Here is a 25,856-nt window from a genome sequence, read left to right as displayed (position 1 = left end):
ATGCATATATTTGCATATCCTCTGCTTCGTGTGGCAGGTAACTGGATGAACCTTTCTTTCTTCTCTTTGTCCTTTTTGAGTCGGCTCTGTTTTGAACTTCCCCTTTCTCCGTGACTCAAAATCAACAAAGATATTCTTTTGAGTTGATAAGTTTACATTCTCTCTTGATAAGAGTCAGGAAAATTGATCTTTTATAAAATCTTTTGTCTGTTTCCTTGCAGTTATAAACAGGACAATCTGACAAATGAAAAGATCCAAAGAGATAGGATGAAAAGTGCTGAGTTTAGACTGCTTTTGCTGTAACAAATAGTCTTCTCCATCGTAAGATTTATCTTAACTAAACTTCTGCTCTGCATTTATTAATATATCTCCATCCACCATTTGCCCAGACTAAAATCGATTATTTGATCTCCCTCTCTGCTTCCTCCACATTCCCCACTTCTCCAGGTGACCCCAGCCAAGAATGCTGCCAGCCCAAACTTCTGCAGTTGACAGGTTTGCTGGGAATTAGTGGGTCAGTGTTGTTTTTCTCTGGTGTGGACTCAGGCGCTGGCTCCGCCTTCACTGTGGCTTTCTTAACAATTAGGGAGGAATCGTCCTCAATCTTGGAGCCGAGGGGATGATCTTTGCTTAGCAGATTCTAAAACTGAGAATATTTTTCTAGCCAAGGTTAGAGGTCAGCTGCCCATGGGGGACCAGAAGGCAGCGGCATGGACCCCTTAATGGAGTAAACCTGTCAAATTTTCATGTTCCTAATTTCCCAGGTGTTCATTTGGGCAACATCTACTCTCTCAGCCTCACACCCAGGTCTCTCCGCATTTACCACTTCAGCCCCTATTTATGGAGTGCACTGCTATCCAGAGAGGGGGTAGGAGTAGAAAATGCTGTGCAGAGTGAGACCTGCACCCTGTCCCTGGTGGAGTTTACCCTTTGATGGGTGACACAGAGAAACACTAGAGATAGAAGTCATCTCCATTGCTACTAACTTTATTCTTAAGATATTTTCTGGTTTATTTTTTTTTACCTCTTAGTGCAGATTCCAGCTTTCTTTTGAAGATTTCTGAGAATGGCCTTCTCTGGATTCAAATACACATTGTCCACGTTGTTATCAGGTACTTGGAACTGGCATTTAATCCTCCCTGAATGATTAGCGGAACACCTGTGACTAGATCCCCTCACAGCTCTGTGACCTTACTCCAGCTCTCTCTTCCTTGGTCCCTTCTTTGACAAAGGATCCTGAACCTCACGGAGCTGTCATGAGTGTGATAATGTGTAAAGCAGCCAGCCTGGGGTCTGCCTGACCCTGGGTCACTCATTAAATATGAATTCTTTTATTTGTATCTTTATTTACTTCTTCATCTATGAAAGGGAGCGTCTATCATCTCTAATTCCTCAACTGCTGCTGAGATTCTGCTATATGCCTATTTGATTGTTATGAAACGAGTTGCCTCATGTGTATTTTTATATTTTGAGCAATATTCTAGGTTTCTTGATTATTGTTACAATTTTGGGATCCTGGGTGTGCTCAGTTGGGGGTTCCTCAGTGTGTATCATTCATCTGTGTGTCATTAACTATCTATGTCTGTTTGTCCTGTTTTCCATTCTAAATACCGGGCTCCTCAAGTGTATAATATGAATATGAAGCCTGACAATTAAGTTCATGAACTCACCCTAGAAAAAATGCTACATATCTCATTGCTGAAAATCACTACAGTCACCTTTGAAATGTTCCTCTTGGGGAACCTATGCACCCATGCCAGGGCCTAGTCCACTGTTCAAAGTGATTTTGGAACTCATTTTCTGGAATGACTATCATAGCTGTCATCCTATGAAGGTCTGTCAGTTCAGTTTGTGAACTTGCCACTATATATGTGCATTGACAGCACTGTACAAACAATTCAGTAAGGTTTCACAACCTTGGTATACCAGTGTCTCACTGCTGTGTTCATGTCAACGTGTGGCAGCGTCCTACTGAGCAGGGTTCATTATTCTGTGTTTTGGGGTGTTGTATGACAATAGCTCAGATGGTCATTACAGAAAAAGAGATCTAAAATTGTTTTGAAGGGTGAACTAGATGTTGGCATTGGTGCTTTCCAAGGGAAGTACTTTGAAGGTGACCACAGTGGTATTCAGCAAGGGGGTATGTAACACTTTTCCTAGGATGAGTTCATGAACTTAATTGTCAGGCCTCATAGATAAAACTTCCTGGCAGTGTCCTTCAGGGTTAGGTACAGGCTTGTTCAAAGGCAAGTTTGATAAACATCAAGAGTGGCTGAGAATTGTTAAGATATCTGCCACTATAAGCTCATACTCCCTTTAAACATTATCTCAAATTACTCATTTTTGAAACAATTAATTTTTCATGGGAAAATGTTAGAGGAAAATGTTCCTCAGTATCCTAATCTGTTAATAACACAATCCCAAGTTATTGTCATTTTATTCATTTCAAGTGTGTATCTGGGAACTGTTTATGACAAGTAATTGAATTTCAAATCTTATCTCTCTGTGATAATCTGATATGTGTTCCTACTGTGCTTTGGCTCTGAATAGAATAAAAATCACATTTGGCTCTGAATAGAATAAAAATCACATTTCTGAAATCCCAATTTTATCTCAAGGGATATTTCTGCTGTTGTTAATGAACAGTTTGAGCACATTGAACTCCTTTGAAAAAGTTTAGTCAAAGGGTCCTTTGAAAACTCGTAATATTAGTACATACTAAATACAAAACAAACAAATCCTTTATCCTTTGGAATTACTCCCTGAAACTGAACGGGTCAAATATTTAGAAAATGACCCTCACTATTTATTATTTTCCCAGAGAGCAAATCTGACTAAGGTAGTACAGTATTTCCCTGTTTGTATTCAAATAGTGAAAGTATTACCTTTGTCAGGGCGATCTTATTCTCCACTAACAATTTAGTTAATGAGTATTTAGTTTAAACCTTTCTTAGCACTTAACACCTTGATTTGAAAAGGCCTTGGACTCCTCGTAGTCCCAAGGATCTGTCTGGAGATTTTCAAAAATCTGAAGTTTAGGAATATTACTATTGCAAAAGTAGTAGTGCACAAATAGACCTTTGACTGAAGGTCTAGACTTAGGAAGAGTACTGCCTGCCACATGTAAGTTTCCAAAATGAAATCCAAAAAAAACCCTAAAAGTTTGTTTGGTAAATTACAGAACGGTGTATTGCATCTCTGAATTGGCTTTACACTGCTCAGCTCCCATCAAGGACTAACTCTGAATTCTTTGGTTTTCAATGGTTATAATCTTGAAAAGATTGTGGTTCTTTGGTGCTTGTGGTTGTAAGTAAATGATTTTGTCATATAATAGCTTCTGGGTTTGTTTGCAATATTAAAGATGAATTTTTATGTTAAAGGAATGCTTTATTAATACAAACACACGTTAGCTATAAAGCACTAAGAAATTTAATTATCTATGTCATAGCAAACAGGTGGCAACTCAACATCCAGGGTCGCCAGAATGTTTTAAGGAGACTGCAACAGATCAGATTCCCATGGTGGAGAGGGCATCTTTGGAGGTAAAGGGGTGCCCCAGCTGTTACAGCCTTTCAAGTTTTCTCTCCTCATCAAGGATCATGAGAGATGCTCCATTCAAGGGGATGTCAGCAATCCGGTGCTTTTCAGGCAGGTCAAAACTCTAGTGGATTGAAGGGAAATAAATTTTCTATTTTTGGATAGGTGTCATCTGAGGCAGGAACAGAGCTCTTTGCTTCAGCAGTCTTCTCAGTCATATTTTTTGCAGTAAAGTTTGTCTGTTTTTGTTTGAGAGGTCCGTTAGTCTTTATTGACTTCTCTGTAGCTCTGTTGACAGTTCCCAAAGCCCTTCTGGCAGCTTTAGGTAAGGCTGGTGGAGCATCAAACATTCTGCCAACGTGTGGTGTTGAAACCTGAGATGGCCCATCTAAAGCTTTGACTGAAGGTCTAGACTTCAACTTCAGCCCGTCTTTAGGAGCTGCATGAGTGACTGGTTCTCCATTTTCCTTATTGACAAAGATCAGAGTAGCCATTCTGGATTATTCTAAGAGTGTAGCTGACGTGAAAGATGAATTTATGCAATCTCACTAAGCATGCTGAGCTCCAGATTCCTCATGATAGAAGTGCTGCCTATGTACAAGATGAAAGAAGGACAAACCGTGACCTATGTTGCAGCTCCATCTCCCAATCCTTCCTCCTCTCAGAACCTGAGTTTTTCTTCCCTAGGATGGAGAAAGCTTGGGACTCAAGGTGTCTCTGCGCCTCAGGCTTTGACTTGCCTGTCCTGAGCACACGTGTTTCAGATCTTTTGCTTTGTCCTATGTGACAAGTTTTTAGGGTTGAGTTGGATCTCAGAACTTCATCTGTACATAGAACATATGCATCAAAGTGGCCTTTCCTCTGACTGGTGTGTGGCCTTCTTTCTGTTCTCTTGGCCCTTGCATCCTCTAGTTTTGATTCAGAGGAAGTCTCTTCCCCATGGGGTCACCCATCTCAAGACTGTTACATCAGAAGTGAGAGCTTATCTATCATCTGCTCGTTTCCTGTAAGTTTCCGGAATGGAGATGTGATCGCCGTTGTCAGGCTCTCCTTAACATTACTGAGTTAAGTCTAATCTTAGAAGAGGTAGTAACAGCAATAATAATAGCTAACATTAACTTAGCATTTAATTTTTGTTAAGTACTGAAATATATGTACATACATATAAAAATGTACATATGTATGTATATCACACGATCATTTACTTATCTTTATTTATCTATCTATTTATTTTTCTGAGACAAATTCTTGCCCTGCTGCCCAGGCTAGAGTGCAGTGGTGTCATCCTAGCAAACTGTAACTTCCAATGCCTGGCTCAAGTGATCCTCCTGCCTTGGCCTCTTACAGTGCTGGGATTACAGCCTTGGGCCACCGAGTCCTGCCTCATTTAAGTACAAACTATTATTTTCATTATTTCAGAGAGGAAGAAACTGAGGTTTGCCTCAGTTCCCAAGAAGAGAAGCTGACATTTGAAAAAGCATTGGTCACTTTATCCTATGTAACACACACAATGTACCCTAGTCAAAAAATTATTCATACATCAGAGATGCAATTGAAATTCCCCTTAATGTGCCTATTTTATATCAGTTTTCCTTTCAAAGCTTTTATGAATTTTCCAGATCTTTTTTTATGTGTTTGTAATTTTTTTATGTGTTTGTAATGTGTGTGTATATAACATGATTTCCTTTTGTGAAACTTAAAAAATACAAACTATATCACATTGTATGCCTTAATCTATAGCTTACTTTTTTTTTTAAACGCAAGAACATATTTTAGAGATTTTTTTCCAGTTCCATACATAGATTGGGCTTTGTTCTTTTTTAACAGTTACTTGCTATCCTATATTAAAGATACACCCTAGACTATCCAATCATCTCCCTATTTGTCAGATGGTGGTTAGATTTTTTTATAAGCCAAACAGTGATGTGACTATTCTTGTGTAGGTCCCACGCATAATTCTTATTATTCCTAAGAAGATAAAATCATATCAACAATCTATAGTGTGACTCCTAAAACACTGAGGCTACTTCAGTTTTTCTCATCTTCCAGGAGTAGAGAAACACAATTAGAACTTTAGAAAATGATCTATACAAGTTTTTGTTTGATTTTCTTTTTTTAAATTCTGTCCCCTTAATGTTCCGGGGTTCATTGGATGGTAGAATGCATCTGACCCAACATGAGTCTGGCCATGTTGCCCCAGAGATGATGAATCTCTCTCCTTTGGTCAAGTGGAGGGAAAAATGACCTGGGAAGGAAATTTCCTCTAATATTCCAGTTCTGGTTTTTCCTGAATACAGGCCAGCAACATTCTCCTGCATAAGCTTCTTTATCTGGAGAGATAATCCCTGTTGCTTCCTGTATAGATCTTATATTTTGCAAGGAAAACTGGTTTCTAATTTTTTCCATCCAATTTGTGAATAGTTCAGCAGCAGCAGAAGTGGATTCACTACCTGTGGTCACTGAAACGTGCATCTAGAAAATCCGTGGTTTCTTTTGGAATCACATTTCCATGGAGAAACATGTGTTTCTGCTCTATAACTTCATAGCAGAAAGGCTCTACATTTTCAACATTGGCTAAAATTTTCACTTTCATCCAATGAATAATTTTCCGACTGGCTGGACCACTTACTAAAGTTTCTCACTTTTCCCATATCACTGTAAAGAATCAGCCAAACTCCTTTACATTGTAGACCAGAGTTAACCGCAGAGGTTCCTTGGTCTTGCACAAATCTAAAACTTGCTGTTAGGACCCCAGACTTTCTTAGATGTCTCATCTCTTTAATTACCATGAATACTAATAAACTAGCTAATTTGGCCATTTTTCTTCTGTTTTGATTAGGGCAGTTTTCTTTGCTTTAATTCCACTCTCTTGGGGCTTTGTCAATCTATTTCAAATACAATCTAGCATCCTAAATTTTTTTTTTTTTAGACAGAATCTCACTCTGTTACCCTGGGTAGCGCATCATGGCATGGCATCACAGCTCACAGCAACTTCATACTCTTGGGCTCAACTGATCCTCTTGCCTCAGCCTCCCCAGTAGCTGGGACTACAGGTGCCTGCCATCACGCCCAGCTAGTTTTTTCTATTTTTTGGTAGAGATGGGGGTCTCACTCTTGCTCAGACTGGTCTTGAACTCCTAGCTCAAGCTAACCATCCATCTCAGTCTCCCAGAGTACTAGGATTATAGGTGTGAGCCACCATGCTTGGCTAATTAGGTCACTTTTTTTTAGGAAGCCACAGAATTTGAGAAGTCCTTCCAATTGTCATTTAATTTATGCTAAAAGAAAACCCAAAGCTGAGTGATTAAATGAATCTCTAATAACAGATTAGAACTCAGATCACCTGAATCAAGGTCAGTGCTATCCTTTCCACTCACAGTGACCTGGGTTTCTGAGCCAGAAGTTGGTGGTGAACAGTTAACCACAGAAGGAGATCCAAGTTCTTTTGGTCAGTGCTGAGCAAATGATCTGTATAGTCTCAGCTGGGGTAACGGGTATATGAGACTTTTAGAGGATTATAACATAGTGCAAAACCTAAATCATGCAAAAGTCTCCTCTGGGTTTTAGGAGTCGGTGCGTGTTGACAATGTTCTCAGTCACCCATGTGCAAAGCAGGACTGACCAGGTCTGGGTCTATAGGACTCTCACTCCTCACAGCCTTTAGAGTTAAGGAGGATTGTAGGACTCTTCTGCCTAAGACAACCCCAAGGGACTGCCAAGAGCCCCAATTGGCCCTTGTGGAGCCAGAGGTGGGAATGTGTTTCCCCTGGTCAGGGCTGCAGGGAAATGCCACTGCTACTCTTATTGAATATGAAGGACCTCTGATTGAGAGAGGTCCTGTGCCTCTAATGATTACAACTCGGAGATTCTTAGAGTCTTCCTAACCCTGCAGAGAGAGAGCTGATCCCTGGCTACCTCATTTGGAAAGGGCATGTTTTTAACAGTGCATTCAAAATCTTTGTGGAAAACTCCAGACAAATCTCCCTGCCAGGAGGCCTGCATTGATGATCACATACATACTCATGCCTCCTAAGGAAGGCTTCTGGGGCAGGGCTGAAGACCCGGCCTAGAGAGCTGAGGGTCTGCAGGGGCAGAATGCACCCTGGGCGCACTGAGTTCTCCTCCCCGCCCCCATTTTGTCCTGTCTTTTTCTGTATTCTTCTTTTTTCTCTGTCAGGATGTTAGAAGGCTGTGGTATCTTCAGGGCTCTCTTGGTTCCCACCCCTTCCGTTTACCTGCACCTGTTGACTCATCCCCGAGAGTGACATCATCAACTTCTAGTATAACCAGCTAGCCTCTGTGCAGTTGGCCACAGCAGCAGGACAGACCCATTCATCAGCCACGCATTGGAGAGAACCTGCCAGGGGTAGGCTGATGAAGGTGGTGCAAGGCTTGGAGTGTGAGTGTGAGAGGTGCTTTTGCCATTCCCAGTGTGAAGTATTAGAAAGCCAGAGGTACTCAGAAACCGGCAAGGAATAAGAAACAATCTGAGCCAGTGGGCACCACTGCAGTGCTTCACTGAAACTCTGTTCTGGCTTCTTCTCGACCCTTTCTCTGCATGGGTTCTAAGTACCAAGCACCATAAGCAGGTCTTGCTCTGCCAACACCTCTTAATGCTAAGTTTAGGGGGCAATGCAACATTCCCAGCAGAAAGGCACAGTATATATAGAGTTGCCTCCATTAGCTTTGTTTTTTAATCTGTCCTGGAGGCCAGACATGGTGGCTCACACCTGTAATCTTAGCACTCTGGGAGGTCCAGGCAGGTAAAATGCTTGAGCTCAGGAGTTCGAGACCAGCCTGAGCAAGTGGGAGACCCTGTCTTTAAAAATAGCCAGGCACTGGGGCAGGTGTGGGTAGTCACAACTGCTTGGGAGGCTGAGGCAAGAGGATTACTTGAGCCCAGGCGTTTGAAGTTGCTGTGAGCTATGATGTCATGACACTACCCAGGGCAACTGAGTGAGACTGTCTCCAAAAAACAAAAAACAAAACTAAACTAAAAATCTGTCCTGTATGTCATATGCATTTGAGCATATGATAGCTACATAGAAAGACCCATTTTCCTCCAGAGTGACCACAAAAGGAAACTATAAATGGCGTATGTTTGAGGATACCAAGGATTCATGTGCTTTTCTAACGAATGGATCTGGGCTACAATTATCTCTATGCCTCTTGGGCAGGGTGGAAGAAGGCCATTCTCTAAGCACATTGCAATATTTTAGGGTATAATTGCAAGCTAAAATGAAATGTTTCTGTAATTAATATTAAACCAAAAGTCTGATTGTGCAGAGCATTTCCTTTTGAGTCTGTTCCAGGTTCTTCGTTCGCTCTGACTTTCTGGCCCTAAGACTCTTTCTCTCATCCCTCTTCCTCACTGAGCCTTAAAATGTGGGATATAGTGTATCCTCTATTCAGCAGTTATGGTTTGGAGATAAAATTAAAAAATGAAACATGGCTTCTTTGAAACTCGGAGAAATCGAGTGTATTGATTTGTCTTTACCATGTGGCAAAAAGGCTTTTAGATTTATTTATCTTTTTAATTTTAAAATAAAGGTGACAACAAAAATGACAGTTTTGGTCCTATAAGATAATCTGGCCAAGTTGATTTTCCCTTTGTTTCTGGGCTGTGTAAGGATGATGGTCTGAAAGGAGCTGACACCTGCCTGGGGCCTGGGGCCGAGGACAGGGCAATGTCAGGAAGGCAGAACAAGGGGCTATTCAGTTCTGAAAAGTAACTTATGGAGACATAAAGTCAGCAAGTCTAGAATGGCCCCCTGTTATTGTAAATAAAGTTTTATTGAAATGCAGTCATTCCCATTCTTTTGTATATTGTCTTTGGCTGCTGCTGGCACTATGACAAAAGGGCTGAATCACCGTGACAGAAACCAGAGGGCTAGAAAGACTAAAATGTTTATTATCTGGCCCTTTACAGAAAAATGATGCCTACCCTTTGTCAAAAGTTGTACTAATAGAGTAACTGTTAGCCACATGTATCTGTTCAAATGTAAATACCTTAATCTGTTCTAGCCACCTGTCAGGTGCTTGTCAGCCAAGTGACTGGCAGCTGCCATACTGGATAGTGTCAATGTAGAACATTTTCTTTTTTTTTTTTTCAATACTAATTTTTTTTTTATTAAATCATAGCTGTGTACATTAATGTGATCATGGGGCACATATACTGGCTTTATAGACCGTTTGACACATTTTCATCACACTGGTTAACATAGCCTTCCTGGCATTTTCTTAGTTATTGTGCTAAGACATTTACATTCTACATTTACTAAGTTTCACATATACCCTGGTAAGATGTACCGCAGGTGTAATCCTACCAATCACCCTCCCCTCGATACTAATTGGAAACTTGTAGATTAACACCAAAGTGTGCTCACGAGAGAAAAATTCAATTAAATCCAAGCAGGGGGAGAGGGTGGGCAGCTTCCTTCCTAGTGGGAACAATGTAGGGGTATATGGCACACTTCCTGGGCAAAGAGCACAACTACAACTTAGATTTTCCCTCAGGCTATTTGTATCTGCCCTCATACTGATCAAAAATTTAAAAAAAGAATTCTTGCTATCAGATATTCATACACAAAACAATAGTACATACACAAAAATGCCATGTCTGTTTGAGTCTGTGTAGGATTAGAACAGGAGGAAAATCCAGGTGAGACCTAATTAGTCCTGGCTGGACTAGGTGACTTTGGGGAGTAGATTATTTCATTGGGTGCCTCAGGAAGGTGGTCCTTGACAGCACCATTAGCTCCCCGGGAATCTTGTGAGAAATACAGTTTCTCAGGCCCCTCCCAGACTGAGGGGGGATTAGCATCTGCTATTAATCAGGGTTCCCAGGGGACGTTTATGCTTCTCCATCTTGGTAACACTTTAGAGTTTTCTGGGGATCCTTTTTATTTATTTATTTTTTTTATTGTTCGGGATTCATTGAGGGTACAATAAGCCAGGTTACACTGATTGCAATTGTTAGGTAAAGTCCCTCTTGCAATCATGTCTTGCCCCCATAAAGTGTGACACACACCAAGGCCCCACCCACCTCCCTCCTTCCCTCTTTCTGCTTCCCCCCCATAACCATAATTGTCATTAATTGTCCTCATATCAAAATTGAGTACATAGGATTCATGCTTCTCCATTCTTGTGATGCTTTACTAAGAATAATGTCTTCCACGTCCATCCAGGTTAATACAAAGGATGTAAAGTCTCCATTTTTTTTAATGGCTGAATAGTATTCCATGGTATACATATACCACAGTTGGTTAATCCACTCCTCGGTTGGGGGGCATTTAGGCTATTTCCACATTTTGGCGATTGTAAATTGAGCTGCAATAAACAGTCTAGTACAAGTGTCCTTATGATAAAAGGATTTCTTTCCTTCTGGGTAGATGCCCAGTAATGGGATTGCAGGATCAAATGGGAGGTCTAGCTTGAGTGCTTTGAGGTTTCTCCATACTTCCTTCCAGAAAGGTTGTACTAGTTTGCAGTCCCACCAGCAGTGTAAAAGTGTTCCCTTCTCTCCACATCCACGCCAGCATCTGCAGTTTTGAGATTTTGTGATGTGGGCCATTCTCACTGGGGTTAGATGATATCTCAGGGTTGTTTTGATTTGCATTTCTCTAATATATAGAGATGATGAACATTTTTTCATGTGTTTGTTAGCCATTCGTCTGTCGTCTTTAGAGAAAGTTCTATTCATGTCTCTTGCCCATTGATATAAGGGATTGTTGGCTTTTTTCATGTGGATTAATTTGAGTTCTCTATAGATCCTAGTTATCAAGCTTTTGTCTGATTCAAAATATGCAAATATCCTTTCCCATTGTGTAGGTTGTCTCTTTGCTTTGGTTATTGTCTCCTTAGCTGTACAGAAGCTTTTCAGCTTATTGAAGTCCCATTTGTTTATTTTTGTTGTTGTTGCAATTGCCATGGCAGTCTTCTTCATGAAGTCTTCCCCCAGGCCAATATCTTCCAGTGTTTTTCCTATGCTTTCTTGGAGGATTTTTATTGTTTCATGCCTTAAATTTAAGTCCTTTATCCATCTTGAATCAATTTTTGTGAGTGGGGAAAGGTGTGGGTCCAGTTTCAGTCTTTTACATGTAGACATCCAGTTCTCCCAACACCATTTATTGAATAGAGAGTCTTTCCCCCAAGGTATGTTCTTGTTTGGTTTATCAAAGATTAGGTGGTTGTAAAATGTTAGTTTCATTTCTTATTTTCAATTTGATTCCAAGTGTCTATGTCTCTGTTTTTGTGCCAGTACCATAGTGCTGTCTTGAGCACTATGGCTTTGTAGTACAGACTAAAATCTGGTATGCTGATGCCCCCAGCTTTATTTTTGTTACAGAGAACTGCTTTAGCTATACGGGTTTTTTTCCGGTTCCATACAAAACGCAGAATCATTTTTTCCAAATCTTGAAAGTACAATGTTGGTATTTTGATAGGAATGGCATTGAATAGGTAGATTGCTTTGGGAAGTATAGACATTTTAACAATGTTGATTCTTCCCATCCATGAGCATGGTATGTTCTTCCATTTGTTAATATCCTCTGCTATTTCCTTTCTGAGGATTTCATAATTTTCTTTATAGAGGTCCTTCACCTCCTTCGTTAGGTATATTCCTAGGTATTTCATTTTCTTTGAGACTATGGTGAAGGGAGTTGCGTCCTTAATTAGCTTCTCATCTTGACTGTTACTGGTGTACACAAAGGCTACTGACTTGTGGACATTGATTTTATATCCTGAAACATTACTGTATTTTTTGATGACTTCTAGGAGTCTTGTGGTTGAGTCTTTGGGGTTCTCTAAGTATAAGATCATGTCGTCAGCAAAGAGGGAGAGTTTGACCTCCTCTGCTCCCATTTGGATTCCCTTTATTTCCTTGTCTTGCCTAATTGTATTGGCTAGAACTTCCAGCACTACGTTGAATAGTAAAGGTGACAGAGGACAACCTTGTCTGGTTCCAGTTCTAAGAGGAAAAGCTTTCAGTTTTACTCCATTCAGTAAAATATTGAATGGAGTAAAACTGAAAACCCACTCCATTCAGTGGGTTTGTCATAGATAGCTTCAATCAGTTTTAGAAATGTGCCACCTATGCCTATACTCTTCAGTGTTCTAATTAGAAAAGGATGCTGGATTTTATTGAATGCCTTTTCTGCATCTATTGAGAGGATCATGTGATCTTTACTTTTGCCTCTGTTAATATGGTGGATAATGTTTATAGACTTGCGTATGTTAAACCAGCCTTGCATCCCTGGGATGAAGCCTACTTGATCATGATGAATGACTTTTTTGATGATAAGCTGTAATCTATTGGCTAGGATTTTGTTGAGAATTTTTGCGTCTATGTTCATGAGTGAGATTGGTCTGAAATTCTCCTTTTTGTTTGGGTGTTTTCCTGGTTTTGGTATCAGGGTGATGTTTGCTTCATAGAATGTGTTGGGGAAGATTCCTTCCTCCTCAATTTTTTGGAATAATTTCTGCAGTACAGGAATAAGCTCTTCCTTGAAGGTTTGATAGAATTCTGGAGTGAAGCCATCTGGACCAGGGCATTTTTTGGTTGGAAGCTTTTTATTGTTTCTTTGATCTCAGTGCTTGAAATTGGTCTGTTCAGGAGCTCTATTTCTTCCTGGCTGAGTCTAGGGAGAGGGTGTGATTCCAAATATTGATCCATTTCTTTCACATTGTCAAATTTTTGGGCATAGTGTTTCTGGTAGTATTCAGAGATGGTCTCTTGTATCTCTGTGGGATCAGTTGTTATTTCCCCTTTATCATTTCTGATTGAGGTTACTAGAGATTTTACTTTCCTATTCCTCGTTAGTCTGGCCAATGTTTATCTATTTTATTTATTTTTTCAAAAAACCAACTCCTTGTTTCATTAATTTTCTGAATGATTCTTTTGTTTTCAATTTCATTGATCTCTGATTTGATTTTGAATATTTCTTTTCTTCTACTGAGTTTAGGCTTAGATTGTTCTTCTTTTTCCAATTCCATAAGATCTCTTGTGAGATTGTTGATGTGCTTTCTTTCTGTTTTTTGAATGTAGGCATCTAAAGTGATGAATTTTCCTCTCAAAACTGCTTTTGCAGTATCCCACAGGTTTTGGTAGCTTGTGTCTTCATTGTTGTTATGCTCAAGGAAGTTAATGATTTCCTGTTTTATTTCTTCCTTCACCCATCTGTTATTCAACAGAAGATTGTTTAGTTTCCATGCCTTTGGGTGGGGTCGAGCATTTTTGTTAGAGTTGAGTTCCACCTTTAGTGCCTTATGGTCTGAGAAGATACAAGGTAAAATTTCAATTCTTTGATTCTGTTGATATTTGTTTTGTGTCCCAGGATATGATCAATTTTGGAGAATGTTCCATGGGGTGATGAGAAGAATGTATATTCTTTATCTTTGGGATGGAGTGTTCTATATGTGTCTATCAAGCACATTTGTTCTAGGATCTCATTTAAGTCTCTTATATCCTTGTTTAATTTCTGTTTAGAGGATCTGTCCAGCTCTGTAAGAGGAGTGTTAAGGTCCCCTGTTATTATGGTATTATCAGATATCATATTGCTCAGACTGAGTAAGGTCTGTTTCAAGAATCTGGGAGCATTTAAATTGGGTGCATAGATATTTAGAATTGAAATGTCTTCTTGTTGTATTTTTCCCTTGACCAATATAAAGTGACCATCTTTGTCTTTTTTGACTTTAGTTACTTTAAATCCACATGTATCTGAAAATAAGATTGCAACTCCTCTTTTTTTCTGAATTCCATTTGCCTGAAAAATTGTCTTCCAACCCTTGACTCGGAACTTTAATTTGTCTTTTGAAGCCAGGTGTGTTTCTTGCAGACAGCAAATGGATGGCTTGTGTTTTTTAATCCAGTCAACCAATCTATGTCTGTTCAGTGGGGAATTCAAGCCATTAACATTTATTGAGATAATTGATAAGTGTGGTAGTATTCTATTCGTCTTATTTTGTGAGAGTCCATTGCTTAGTTTTATCTTTTGCATCAGTGTGGAGGTTAGGTTCTGTCCTTTGATTTCTGAGTTCTTACTTTGCTGCTGATCCATTGTGGTGGTCAGTGTGCAGAACAGGTTGAAGTATTTCCTATAGAGCTGGTCTTGTTGTGGCGAATTTCCTCAATGTTTGTATATCCGTAAATGATTTGATTTCTCTGTCAATTTCGAAGCTTAGCTTAGCAGGGTACAGAATTCTGGGCTGGAAATTGTTCTGTTTAAGTAGATTAAAGGTAGATGACCATTGTCTTCTTGCTTGGAAAGTTTCATTAGAGAAGTCTGTGGTCACTCTGATGGATTTGCCCCTGTAGGTCAACTGGCGCTTACTCCTGGCAGCTTGCAGAATCTTTTCTTTTGTCTTGACTTTGGACAGGTTCATCACAATGTGTCTTGGAGAAGCTTGGTTAGAGTTGAGGCGACCTGGGGTCCGATAGCCCTCTGAAAGCAGTGTGTCAGAATCTTTGGTGATATTTGGGAAATTTTCTTTTATAATATTCTCTAGTATGGCTTCCATTCCTCTGGGGCATTCTTCTTCCCCTTCTGGGATTCCTATAACTCGTATGTTGGAACGCTTCATAAAGTCCCATAATTCTGACAGTGAACATTCTGCTTTCTCTCTCTTCTTTTCTGCCTCTTTTTCTATCTGAGTTATCTCAAAAACTTTGTCTTCTACCTCTGAAATTCTTTCTTCTGCATGGTCTAACCTGTTGCTGATACTTTCCATTGCATCTTTATGTTCCCTGATTGTTTCATTTCCTTCAGCTCTGCTATATCCTTTTTATATTCTTCATATCGTTCATCTCTTATTTGATTCTGTTTTTGGATTTCCATTTGGTTATTTTCCACTTTATTAGCAGTTTCCTTCATTGTTTCCATCATTTCTTTCATTGTTTTCAACATGTGTATTCTAAATTCCCTTTCTGTCATTCCTAACATTTCTGTATAGGTGGAATCCTCTGCAGTAGCTACCTCATGGTCCCTTGGCGGGGTTGTTCTGGACTGGTTCTTCATGTTGCCTGGAGTTTTCTGCTGATTCTTCCTCATGAGTGATTTCTTTTATCTGTTTCCTTGCCCTAATTTTCCTTTCACTTCCTCTTGCTCTTTAAGTTCTCGTGCCTGTGGACTAAGGGTTACAGGACCAGAAGGGTGAGAAGGTTGAAGAGCAAAAAAGGGATGTAAGAAAGGAGGACCGAGTGATTGAAAAAAAAAAAGAAAAATAGAGAAAGGAGAGGGGGTGGGTAAAAGGAATATTGACAAAAAGAAGAGAGGCACAGAAAGAGGTAGACAAAGCAATATAGGTTTACAGTAGTGTACTTTGATACTACCTTAAAAAAAAAAAAAAAACACCTTCTGGGGGTGCCCAGTTGGGTGGTTCCCTTGAGGTCAGCAGCTCTTTGCTAACGTGATCAGACACAGTACCCCACCTCCACCAAGTAGAGAGGAAAGACAAAAATGCTATAAATCAAACCAAAACAAGCAAACAGAAAACTTTACGGGATAAAATTGGCTGGAAAAACCAAATAATAGCGGTAGAAACACTAACAAAAGTGAAGTTCTAATTATTGAAATAGGCAGCAATGGGAAAATATAATTAAACTAGAAAAATTGAGAAAGAAAAAGGATCTGTATGGAAAAGGTTGAACTTAAAAAACAAAACAACAATCCACAACATCAAAATAAACAAAAAAACCCAACCAAACCAAAAAAAAAAAAAAAAAAAACACAACCAAATACAAAGCAGTATGTATATGTTATTGAATATTGTCTGGGCAACACATGGTCTTCTGTGGTATGAGATGTTAATCACAGTTCTGATAGACTGGAGGCTGCTAGTTTCTCAAACCCCAGCAGGTAGACACCCTAAATCTCTCTTCGGCCCACTTAAAAGGCACTTTGAACTTGTTCACTTACTGAGCAGAAGCTTTCTCAGGGAAGTGCTTGTCGCTGGAATCACTGCTGAAGTGGCTATCCACTTACCCTGTGTGTCAAAACTGGTCTCCCTCTGCCCCCGAGGGTTAGGGCTGCAAGGCGGCTCAGACCCTGCCCTTAGGCTACTTGGTCGCTGGGTTACCAGCTCCCACCCAATTCCAGCTCCGCGACCCTGAGGGCGGAGCTTGCCGGGGCAGATCGCTCACAATGTCTGCCTGTGACCCAGAGCCAAACACTATTAGCTCCGTCTGGCTCAGCGGCTCAGACTGGGGCCCTAGACAGAGGCCAAAGTTCTCCGCGCTCCCGCTCAGGCTCTCCCCAAGGCAGTTCAGCTGAGTGCCAAGTCCAAAGACACCAAAACAGTTCACAGGTAAGGCCTTTCTGGTTTGCAGTCTCACTGCTACTGAACTTACAGTTGCGGGCGGGTTTAGACGGATTGAACACACGCAGCCACTTGCCGGTTTTCCACTGTTTTAGTCCTCCTCTTGGGGTCCAGAAGTCTCTTGCTGACTCCCTGTATCCTCTCAGGGGTGATAATAGGCAGATCCCACTGTCCAGAGATGTCTGGAGTCCTATATCCCCAGACTCACGGTGCCCAGATGCAAGGAAGCTGTTACTCGGCTGCCATCTTGCTCCGCCTCCAATGTAGAACATTTTCATCACTGTAGAAAGTTCTTTTGAAACCTATGTATAACATAGGTCGAATGAATAACTTTTATGTTAATTAATAACATGTTGATTTTTAAATATGAACTCACAACCTAAATATAACTTTTTTTTTAAAGTTGAAGATATTAATAATAATAACCTCAAGGAATGAGTTGAATTCATTACCTCTCTTTGGCCAGTAGGGTATGCCTCAGTCAGTCTGTGAGTAATTGTCCACAGAGAATTTTCTCCAGAAAAATGATTTTCTTCTCATAGGTGAGTCAGAAAAGATATAAGGATTCTAGCAATTTCCACATATCTGACTCCCGCATTCACAATTCCTTGGTAGCCTCTTGGTAGGATGTAGAGATATCTTGGACGTTGGACTTGATTTCTGGGTCTTGGAAGGAAGTTCCCATCTCTCAGCATCACAAACCTAGGAACCCTTGGCTGCAGCCTTACAACGACAGCACCAAATTCTTCTGAAGGGAAGGCTGAAGAATATCATGGCTGCCCAGAATGAATGAGCTGCTTTCCAGAGGAAAGAGTTTGGGAGGTTTGGGGGAATTGCTGCCTCCAGTCTTGGCCAAAGTTTGGCTTTCTGCACAATGATGTGTGATATATTGAGAGCTGGCAAAGGAGTGGGAGGGACCCACAGATTCCCTTTGTGATTTGATTCCAGAATCATTTCTGTATTTTAGGCAGAGCAAAAGGCTGAGCTGCTGTAACAAATAGACCCAATAGCACAGTCAGCGGCTTCAAAGACAAAGCAGCTTCTTTTGTAAGACAGTCCAGGGTGAATGTTCCAGATGCAGGCTGCTCTTTTTCTTGATTATTTCAGGACATAGGTTCCTTCTAAGTCATTTCTCTGTCCTCTCCCACCTCCCTGTTCTCTTGGAGAATTTTTCCTCCATGGTAGAAGCTGGTGATAGCATGTCCACGTTTTACTTGCAAGAAGGGGAAAAAAGCACAGAGGGGCATGTCAGCTCCCTGAAGGCCTGGGTCACTCATTGCTGTGCTCATGAGTGCTTGTACTGGACAACCACACCAAACTGCAGGGGCCTCTGGGAAGCGTGCTCTGGACTCCTGCTCAGAAAGAAGTGAAAGTGGATTTTGGTAAACTGATGGCACATTCTGCTTTTCTCAATTCTTGGTATTTTTTACCTTTTGAACACAAAGACTCCATAGCCACCAAAGAAAGTGTACCTTTGTCTTCCTTTCCCCTCCCTTTTTAGCCCTCCTCTCTCTTTACCTTCCAATAAATAAACTCTAGAGAATGAAAGACAATTAATTTTTTTTTAACCTTTTAATCAATGCTACAATTCCCCAAACATATAGACCGGGTTGAAATGATATTACATTTCTGCAGAGAATAAACTTTATCTAACTGCCAGACTTTTGCAAAATGGGAGCTATTTAGTGTTTCCTTGGAGCAGGCAAGGTCTAGAACGCCCACCTCTTTCATCATATCTTCAACAGCTAGAAACATAGATATAAGTGGAATGTTCTCCAGGGGTATGCAGGCCCCAGTGTCCTTATCCTTTGGTTCCGTTCATTACGCTGGAGTAGCTCCCGGCCATGACAACCAGTGGGGATAATTGACATAAAAGCCTCAACCCCAACTGCCCAAGCTTCCCCCCAAACAATTGCTGGATTGTTTAGGGACCTGTTGATGCAACAAACCGTGTGCTGAGAAGTTTGCCCGGTAATTAGCAAGCAGCAGCTGTCAAGCCCATTAAATGGTTTTGTGTGATGAAGTGAATGAGACAAAGTGCTTTCTTTCTCCTTCACTGGCCGGGAAGACAGCAGTTTTCTGAAAGGAGCTGACACTTCTGTAAAGGGAACTAAGTGAATTTGGCTTCCATTTCACACTTATGCTTTCCAGAATGATATTGAATCTATGAGCCTCATCTCTGGAGCCTGGTTCCCTGGTACTAGGCTGGTAGGGGTGGCAAAGCCTTAAAGAAGCTCAGAGAAAGTCACAAAAGGCTGAGGGTACAAGTCCCATTTTTCTCTATGCCTGAAAAAGAATTTCTAGAATATTCATCCCCCAAAGGAGAATGTTTTACACTCCCTTGACACAAAAAAGAAGCTTGTTATGTGATTTCTTTTCTTTTCTTTTTTTTTATGAGAGAGACTCCAGCAACCTCTTGGGCTTGAGCAATCCTCTTGCCTCAGCCTTCCGAGTAGCTAGGACTACAGACATGTGCCACCATGCCCAGCTAGTTTTTCCATATTTAGTAGAGATGAGGTCTCATTCTTGCTCAGGCTGGTCTTAAACCCCTGAGCTCAAGCCATCCATCCACCTCGTCTCCCAGAGTTGCTAGGATTATAGGCGTGAGTCACCACACCCAGACCATTATGTGATAGTTTTAACCTTGACATTGGCTTTTTCTATTTGGGGAAATTTGAAATGATGTGAGGTCCCATTCTCAACCCCCATGGCCTGTTAGACACCAGGCCGCACAGCAAGAGGTGAAGAACTGGCAGGACAGGGAGGAAGCTTGGTCTGTGTTTCTAGCCCCTCCTGTCGCTCCCATCACTGCCTGAGCTCTTCCCCACCCCCATTACATCAGCAGCAGCATTAGATTCTTAAAGGAGTGTGAACCTTATTGGAAATTGCATGTGCAAGGGGTTTAGGTTGGGAGCTGCTTAGGAGACTAAGCCTCTAAGGCCTGATGATCTGAGGTGGAGATGCAATGTACTTGAATCATCCTAAAACCATCCCCTTGCTCCCTGCTTTGTGGAAAAACTGTCATCTGTGAAACTGGTCCCTGGTGTCAAAACTGTTAGGGACCGCTGATGTCGGAAGAATACCATCCACTGTGAACATTGTATGTATCCTATGATTAAAGTAAATGTAAAATTTGCATCATCTTTTACTTGATTTTTTTTTTTTTAAGACAAAGTCTCACTTTGTCACTCTCGGTATAGTGCCATGGCATCATAACTCACAGCAACCTCAAATTCCTAGGCTTAGGCAATTTTCTTGCCTCAGCCTCCCAAGTAGTGGGACTACAGGTGCTCACCTCAATGCCCTGCTATTTTTTAGAGATGGGGGTCTCACTATGGCTCTGGCTGAAGTTGGTCTTGAACTCAAGAGCTCAGGTCACCACCTGCCTCGTGGTGGCCCGTGCTTATAATCCTAGCATTCTTGTACTTGCTTTTAGGGTCACCTTTGAAGTACTCCCATTGGCCATCTGGTGACTGTAGCCACTGATATTCAGCAATGAGGCATGTAGCACTTTTTCTAGGATGAGTTCGCAAACTTAATTGTCAGAACCCATATAACCACAGAGCTGATAGCCAATCCAGAAAAAGAGTTCCAAAAGTGCTTTGAAGGCTGGACTACACACTGGCACTGATGTATAGCTTTCCAAGGGGAGTACTTCACGGGTGACTATAATGATATTCATCAGTGTGGTGATTAGCACTTATTTTATGATGAATTCATGAACTTATTTGTCTGACTTCATATTATTTCTTTACCTTTTTTTTTGCCATTGTATTCTCAGCTTATATAGAAAAGAAATTAATAGATACACAGAAAAGAAAAAATATTTGTTCAGTGGATACATGAACAAATGTATAAGTTTTGGAAGAAGGTCCTATAATGTCCTGGTGAATGCAATGGTTAATCTTATGTGTCAACTTGATTATGACACAAGTACCCAGAGATTAAATATTTACATTACTCTGAGGGTATCTGTGTGGGCATTTCTGGATGAGATTAACATTTGGATCAGTGGATTTAGTAAAGCAGGCTGTCCTCCTCAATATGAGTGAGGCTCATGTAATCCATTAAAGGCCTCAGTGAAGCAGAAGGCAGGGAAGAGAGAATTTGTTTTCTCTGTTTGATGGTCTTGAGTCAGAGTGTTGGTATCCTTTAGCCTTCAGTCACAGCGTGGAACTTACCTCGCTGGTTCTCCTGGCTCTCCTGCCTTTGACCTCAGACCCTTTTTGTTGGTCTTACCTTACAGGTTCAAATATTTGAAGCTGCATTCTCTTGGGTTCCTTCATACAGACAAAGGAGAAAACTTAAGGTATATTTCAGAGAAAAATAAAACATGAATATCCTGTGGTGAAGAGGATTCTAGAATATGTGTGTATGCGTGGGTGTATGTGTGTATGTGAGATGAAAAAATCATGACGAGATCGGTTTGAAAGCAGTGACATGTTGTGTTTAAGGGACAAGTTGGATAAGCGTGGTAGTTTTTAAAAAAAGACTACAAATTTCTATTTATTTATTTATTTATTTTGACTCAAATTTCTTGACATGTTCCCATTGAGAGGTAAAATCTATGTTCTCTCTCCTATATTCTGAGTGGCCTTGTTACTTTATTGCAGCCAATAGAATGGTGCATAACTTTCACAGCTAGGTTGGAAAAGGTGATACTATTTTCTCCTTGTTCCCTGGGATATTCACAATTGAACTCTGAGGCGGCCATGCCGTGAGGGAGCCCAGACCACATAGACGAGGCGTTAACTGAGTGCCAGCCTCAACCAGGAGGCCTCCAGGAGATTCGAGCTGTCACACCCTCCCTACCCTGGCTATTTCTGACACTGTTGTTTTTTCCTTGAACAAACTTTGAGGCAAAGTAGGCAGAACAGACGGAAGGGTCCAGAAGAAGACTCCACGTCAATTTTGTATACTGTGTATGTGCTTTCATTGAATTTAACCTGAAGCTTTTGATGTTATTGGCGCTAACTAAAATTTGAGAATTGCCTCTTGCCTATAACTGTTAATTGCTCTATGCAGCTATGAAGGGAAAAGGAGGAGATAGAGAGGTGGTCTTGTCGCCAACAGTTTCAGACATAGCCATTTGGGGGCAACCCAACACAAATACAATGTCAACAAATCAGCGGCCACCTCAACAAAAGTTCCTTTATAAGAACCTAAGTTTCAGAGATGAGAATTCTGTTTTTGTGAATGCAGAGATAGGTATCAGTTTCCTAGCTAAGAGTTTTCAAAAGGAATGTTTTCTGAATGGACTGTAGACATCCTCTTGGGTACTCGGCAAGAGAAAGAAATGGTACTGATGCATTAAAACTAGGATACTCTATTCAGGCCAAGTTAGGCCCATGAAACTACAGTAGGGGCATTGGTTACAGTCTCAAACCTGGGCAGGAACCAGCCAATAAGAAGCAGGAAATTCTGTGACAGAATCCACCATCTCAAGGATAAGCTTGATTCTCCTAGGCATTGAGATGCCCTGCCACCCAAAGAGCATTGAAGGATTTTGGGCTCACTGTGTCTACTATGAGGTTTTCTCTTAGCATATAATTTATAGATTAATCTTTCTTTTAAAATAAATAAATACAATGATCTCAATGAGGGGAGAAAGTCCTCCAACCCAGTAGGCTTCTTAAACACTTCTTATGAATAGACTGTTTTTCTAATTTCTTCCTGAAGTTTGTGTATGATATATTATTACACCAGAATGTGAAACCAGCCAAATGAACCCGGGGAAAGAAATAGTGCTCCAAAGTAAACATTGGAACTTGCTTAATACTACATGATCAGATATCTTGCAAATAAGACACACAATTAAAATATCATTGTATATCAGACTGAGAGTTGCAGATTGTATGAGATAGTCCCACTATGCTGAAGCAGAAATTTGATATACTTGTTGATCTCCGAGAAGGATTCTGGGAAAATGGAACTTTGAACTTGTATAGGGAGGTGAGAATGATTAGGTAGAAACATGGCTGGAACCTAGTGTCCACAAAGGAACAAAAGCAGATCATAAATCTGCAATGTAGAGCAAATGTTTAGCAAACCATGATAGATGCATGACATTTGTGAAGGTGAGGCAATTCTCAAATTTCAGTCGGCACGAGTCACAACCAAACTAACAGTTTAAATTCTTTTAAAGCACATGTGTATATATTTAAAAAATGTATATTTAAAATAATTTTCTTATAGAAAGTATGTTTGAAGTCAAACAGTGTTCTACTTATTTTAAACAGGAAAATGCCACTAAATAAAAGAATTAAGGGTGAGATTTTTTTTTTTTTAAAAACTCATTACAATGGGGCTGCGCCTGTGGCTCAGTGGGTAGGGCACTGGCCTCATATACCGAGGGTGGCAGGTTCAAACCTGGCCCTGGCCAAACTGCAACAACAACAAAAAAGTAGCCAGGCATTGTGGCGGATGCCTGTAGTCCCAGCTACTCAGGAGGCTGAGGCAAGAGAATCACCTAAGCCCAGGAGTTGGAGGTTGCTGTGAGCTGTGTGATGCCACAGCACTCTATCGAGGGTGAGACTCTGTCTCTACAAAAAAAAAACAAAAAACAAAAAACAAAAAAACCCCCAAACAAACAAAATAAAACCCATAATTACAAAAAAAAACTCATTACAATGCATTTTTATCTTACAAAGTACATAATTTAAGGGATGCATCTAATAATTAAAAAAATACAGACACAAACATACCAAAGAGATGCATGAATGAATTTACCTTTTAGGAGCATCAGAAAAGTAAGTGAAGGGAGGTGAGTGGTGGGTAGTCCCTGGTCTCTGAAGTTTCAGACTGGGCTCCCTGTGATGTCTGTGGTCTTCATATTGGATTGGCTGAGAGGCAAGGCTGAAGTCAATCATAAAACTGCCCAGTGGCTCTTTCTTTTGCTTTTTTTTTAAGTTTTTAAAAAGACTTTTATTTATTTTAGTTTTTGTTGTTGTTGCAGTTTGGCCGGGGCTGGGTTTGAACCCATTACCCTTGGTATATGGGGCCGGGACCCTACTCACTGAGCAGAAAGACCAGCTGATCTGCTGAACTGTGGAGTATCAGAAAAAGGGAAAAGGGCTGGCCTGATGAGTTTCATAGAAATCTCATTTATTTGGCTACCAGTGCAGATACCAATCCAACCAGTACTTCAGAATCAATTGAATAATCTTCAATTGATTATTGAAGATTATAATCAATTATAATCAAGTGGCTGTTCTGAAGAATAATTGAATGTCAGCCATGTCCTAGGAAATGGAGACAGGGTCTTTACCAACTCAACTGTTAAATCATGAATGAAATCTCTGTGGCTCTTTTAATAATGTAAAAACATGAAGAAAGCTACCCACTTAACTGTATTCTCCACGTAAATATTTATTTTAATAATTCAGCAGATCCCTCAAGAATTTGTCCTTTTTCCTGAACTTAGAGCATGTCTGGATAAACAGATAATGGCATCTTCAGGCCTACTTTTTAGTTTCAACCTGAGGAGGAAACTGAGTAGGCTTTGGGTGGGAACTTGCAAGATTCCTGAATGTGACCTTGCTACATGGACATGGAACTGTGTGTTCTCTCCTACTTGTTTGTAAATATGGTCCCTCCAACTGCTTTTCTCAGCTTGTTCAGAAACAATGCTTACTTTCCCATTAAAAAACAAATAAGCAAAGGACAGAAAAATAGAAACTATAAGCCAAGAGCCAATAAAATGAATTCCAAGGGAGCACCCATATTGCATAGCTTGGAATAAGTCATTTCCAGGAATTGAGAACTATTTTCTAACAGAAAAGCTTTTGATATTGTGGTATTATTTTACTTCAATGAGGCAGCTTACACAACTTGGGATAGACATTTAGAAAGAAAGTCAAGAAGACTTGACCTTCTATACTTTGTTTACTTCTTTAGTAAATGAAGATTGTTATACACAAAAAGACTCAAAGATTTCTCTAGAAAACACAGTCTAATTTTTTTTTAATTGTTTTTCTTCTTTTGTGCTGGGAGAAGTTTAATATAAAGCCCTTCTTTTATGGGTGATGATCACCTTTGTACTTTGCTTAATGTAGAGCAGGCCCTTCTCTCTGACATGTTCACAGTTACCTATTTGAAGGGGTTTTAAGGGGATGTTATAACTTTTTCTCCTCTAACGTCTTACAAGTAACTGACACTTTTCTAGTGAAATTGTAGACTTTGGTCTTCGAGGATCAAAGACTGAAATGCAGCTGATTTCCAATGGTGATTCCACAGCTTGGGGAGTTAACCTAAGCAGGAGAAAGGGGAGAAGGCCCCCCATTGGCATTTATTGAACTAATTAAAAATAAAAAACAGGGTGGTGCCCGTGGCTCAAGGAGTAGGGTGCTGGCCCCATATACCGGGGGTGGTGGATTCAAGCCCAGCCCAGGCCAAAACTGCCAAAAAAAAAACAAAACAAAAAAACATAGCTTTCAATGAAAGATCTATTTTAGAGAATGATACTAATGAGGTTTTGTTTTTTTTTTGCCTTGGAAAAAGGTAAACTTATCCTTTTCAGTTGATTTTGTTAATTGATTTTTTTTTTTGACTTTTCCTATGCTGAAATCATTCATGGTTTAAGACTTCCGTATATAGACTCACATTCATATTCTTGTGTAACTGCTGAGCTCAGATTGAGGATTTATTTATTTTTTTAAATTTTAATTTTCCTACATACCCATAGAGAGCTCGAAAGGTTATCTGGTCTCATCTCTGCCTTCGAGCAAATATATTCTAAGTCAATAAAGTAAGATGTCCAGTCTAGAGACTGGAGTGTGGTTAACTTTAGACCAGGTAATGGCTAGTGAGGGTATGAAGCTACAAAATCTTACAGCTTAGCTTCATAATCTAGAAATCCAATATTTATCAATATCAACAATAATGTCCAGAGGGAGAAGGTGCAAACCCAGGGTGCATATACAATCCTGTGATACAGAAGGACAATTGCTAGAATTACTTTGATCTGGACAATGTATTCCTAGTTATCTTTAATCGTAGCCTCCTGT

The 25,856-nt window shown here is 40.3% G+C and overlaps 1 pseudogene; it reads right to left on the bottom strand.

Annotated features, from left to right (window-relative positions):
- Positions 1–3,463: 3,463 nt before the first annotated feature.
- LOC128572969 (securin-like) lies at positions 3,464–4,031 on the bottom strand (annotated as a pseudogene).
- Between the last annotated feature and the right edge of the window lie 21,825 nt (positions 4,032–25,856).

Source organism: Nycticebus coucang, chromosome 20, assembly GCF_027406575.1.
Source record: "Nycticebus coucang isolate mNycCou1 chromosome 20, mNycCou1.pri, whole genome shotgun sequence".
Classification (NCBI taxonomy): Eukaryota; Metazoa; Chordata; class Mammalia; order Primates; family Lorisidae; genus Nycticebus; species Nycticebus coucang.
Note: the sequence above shows the minus strand (reverse complement) of the source record. Positions and strands in the feature narration are given on the sequence as shown.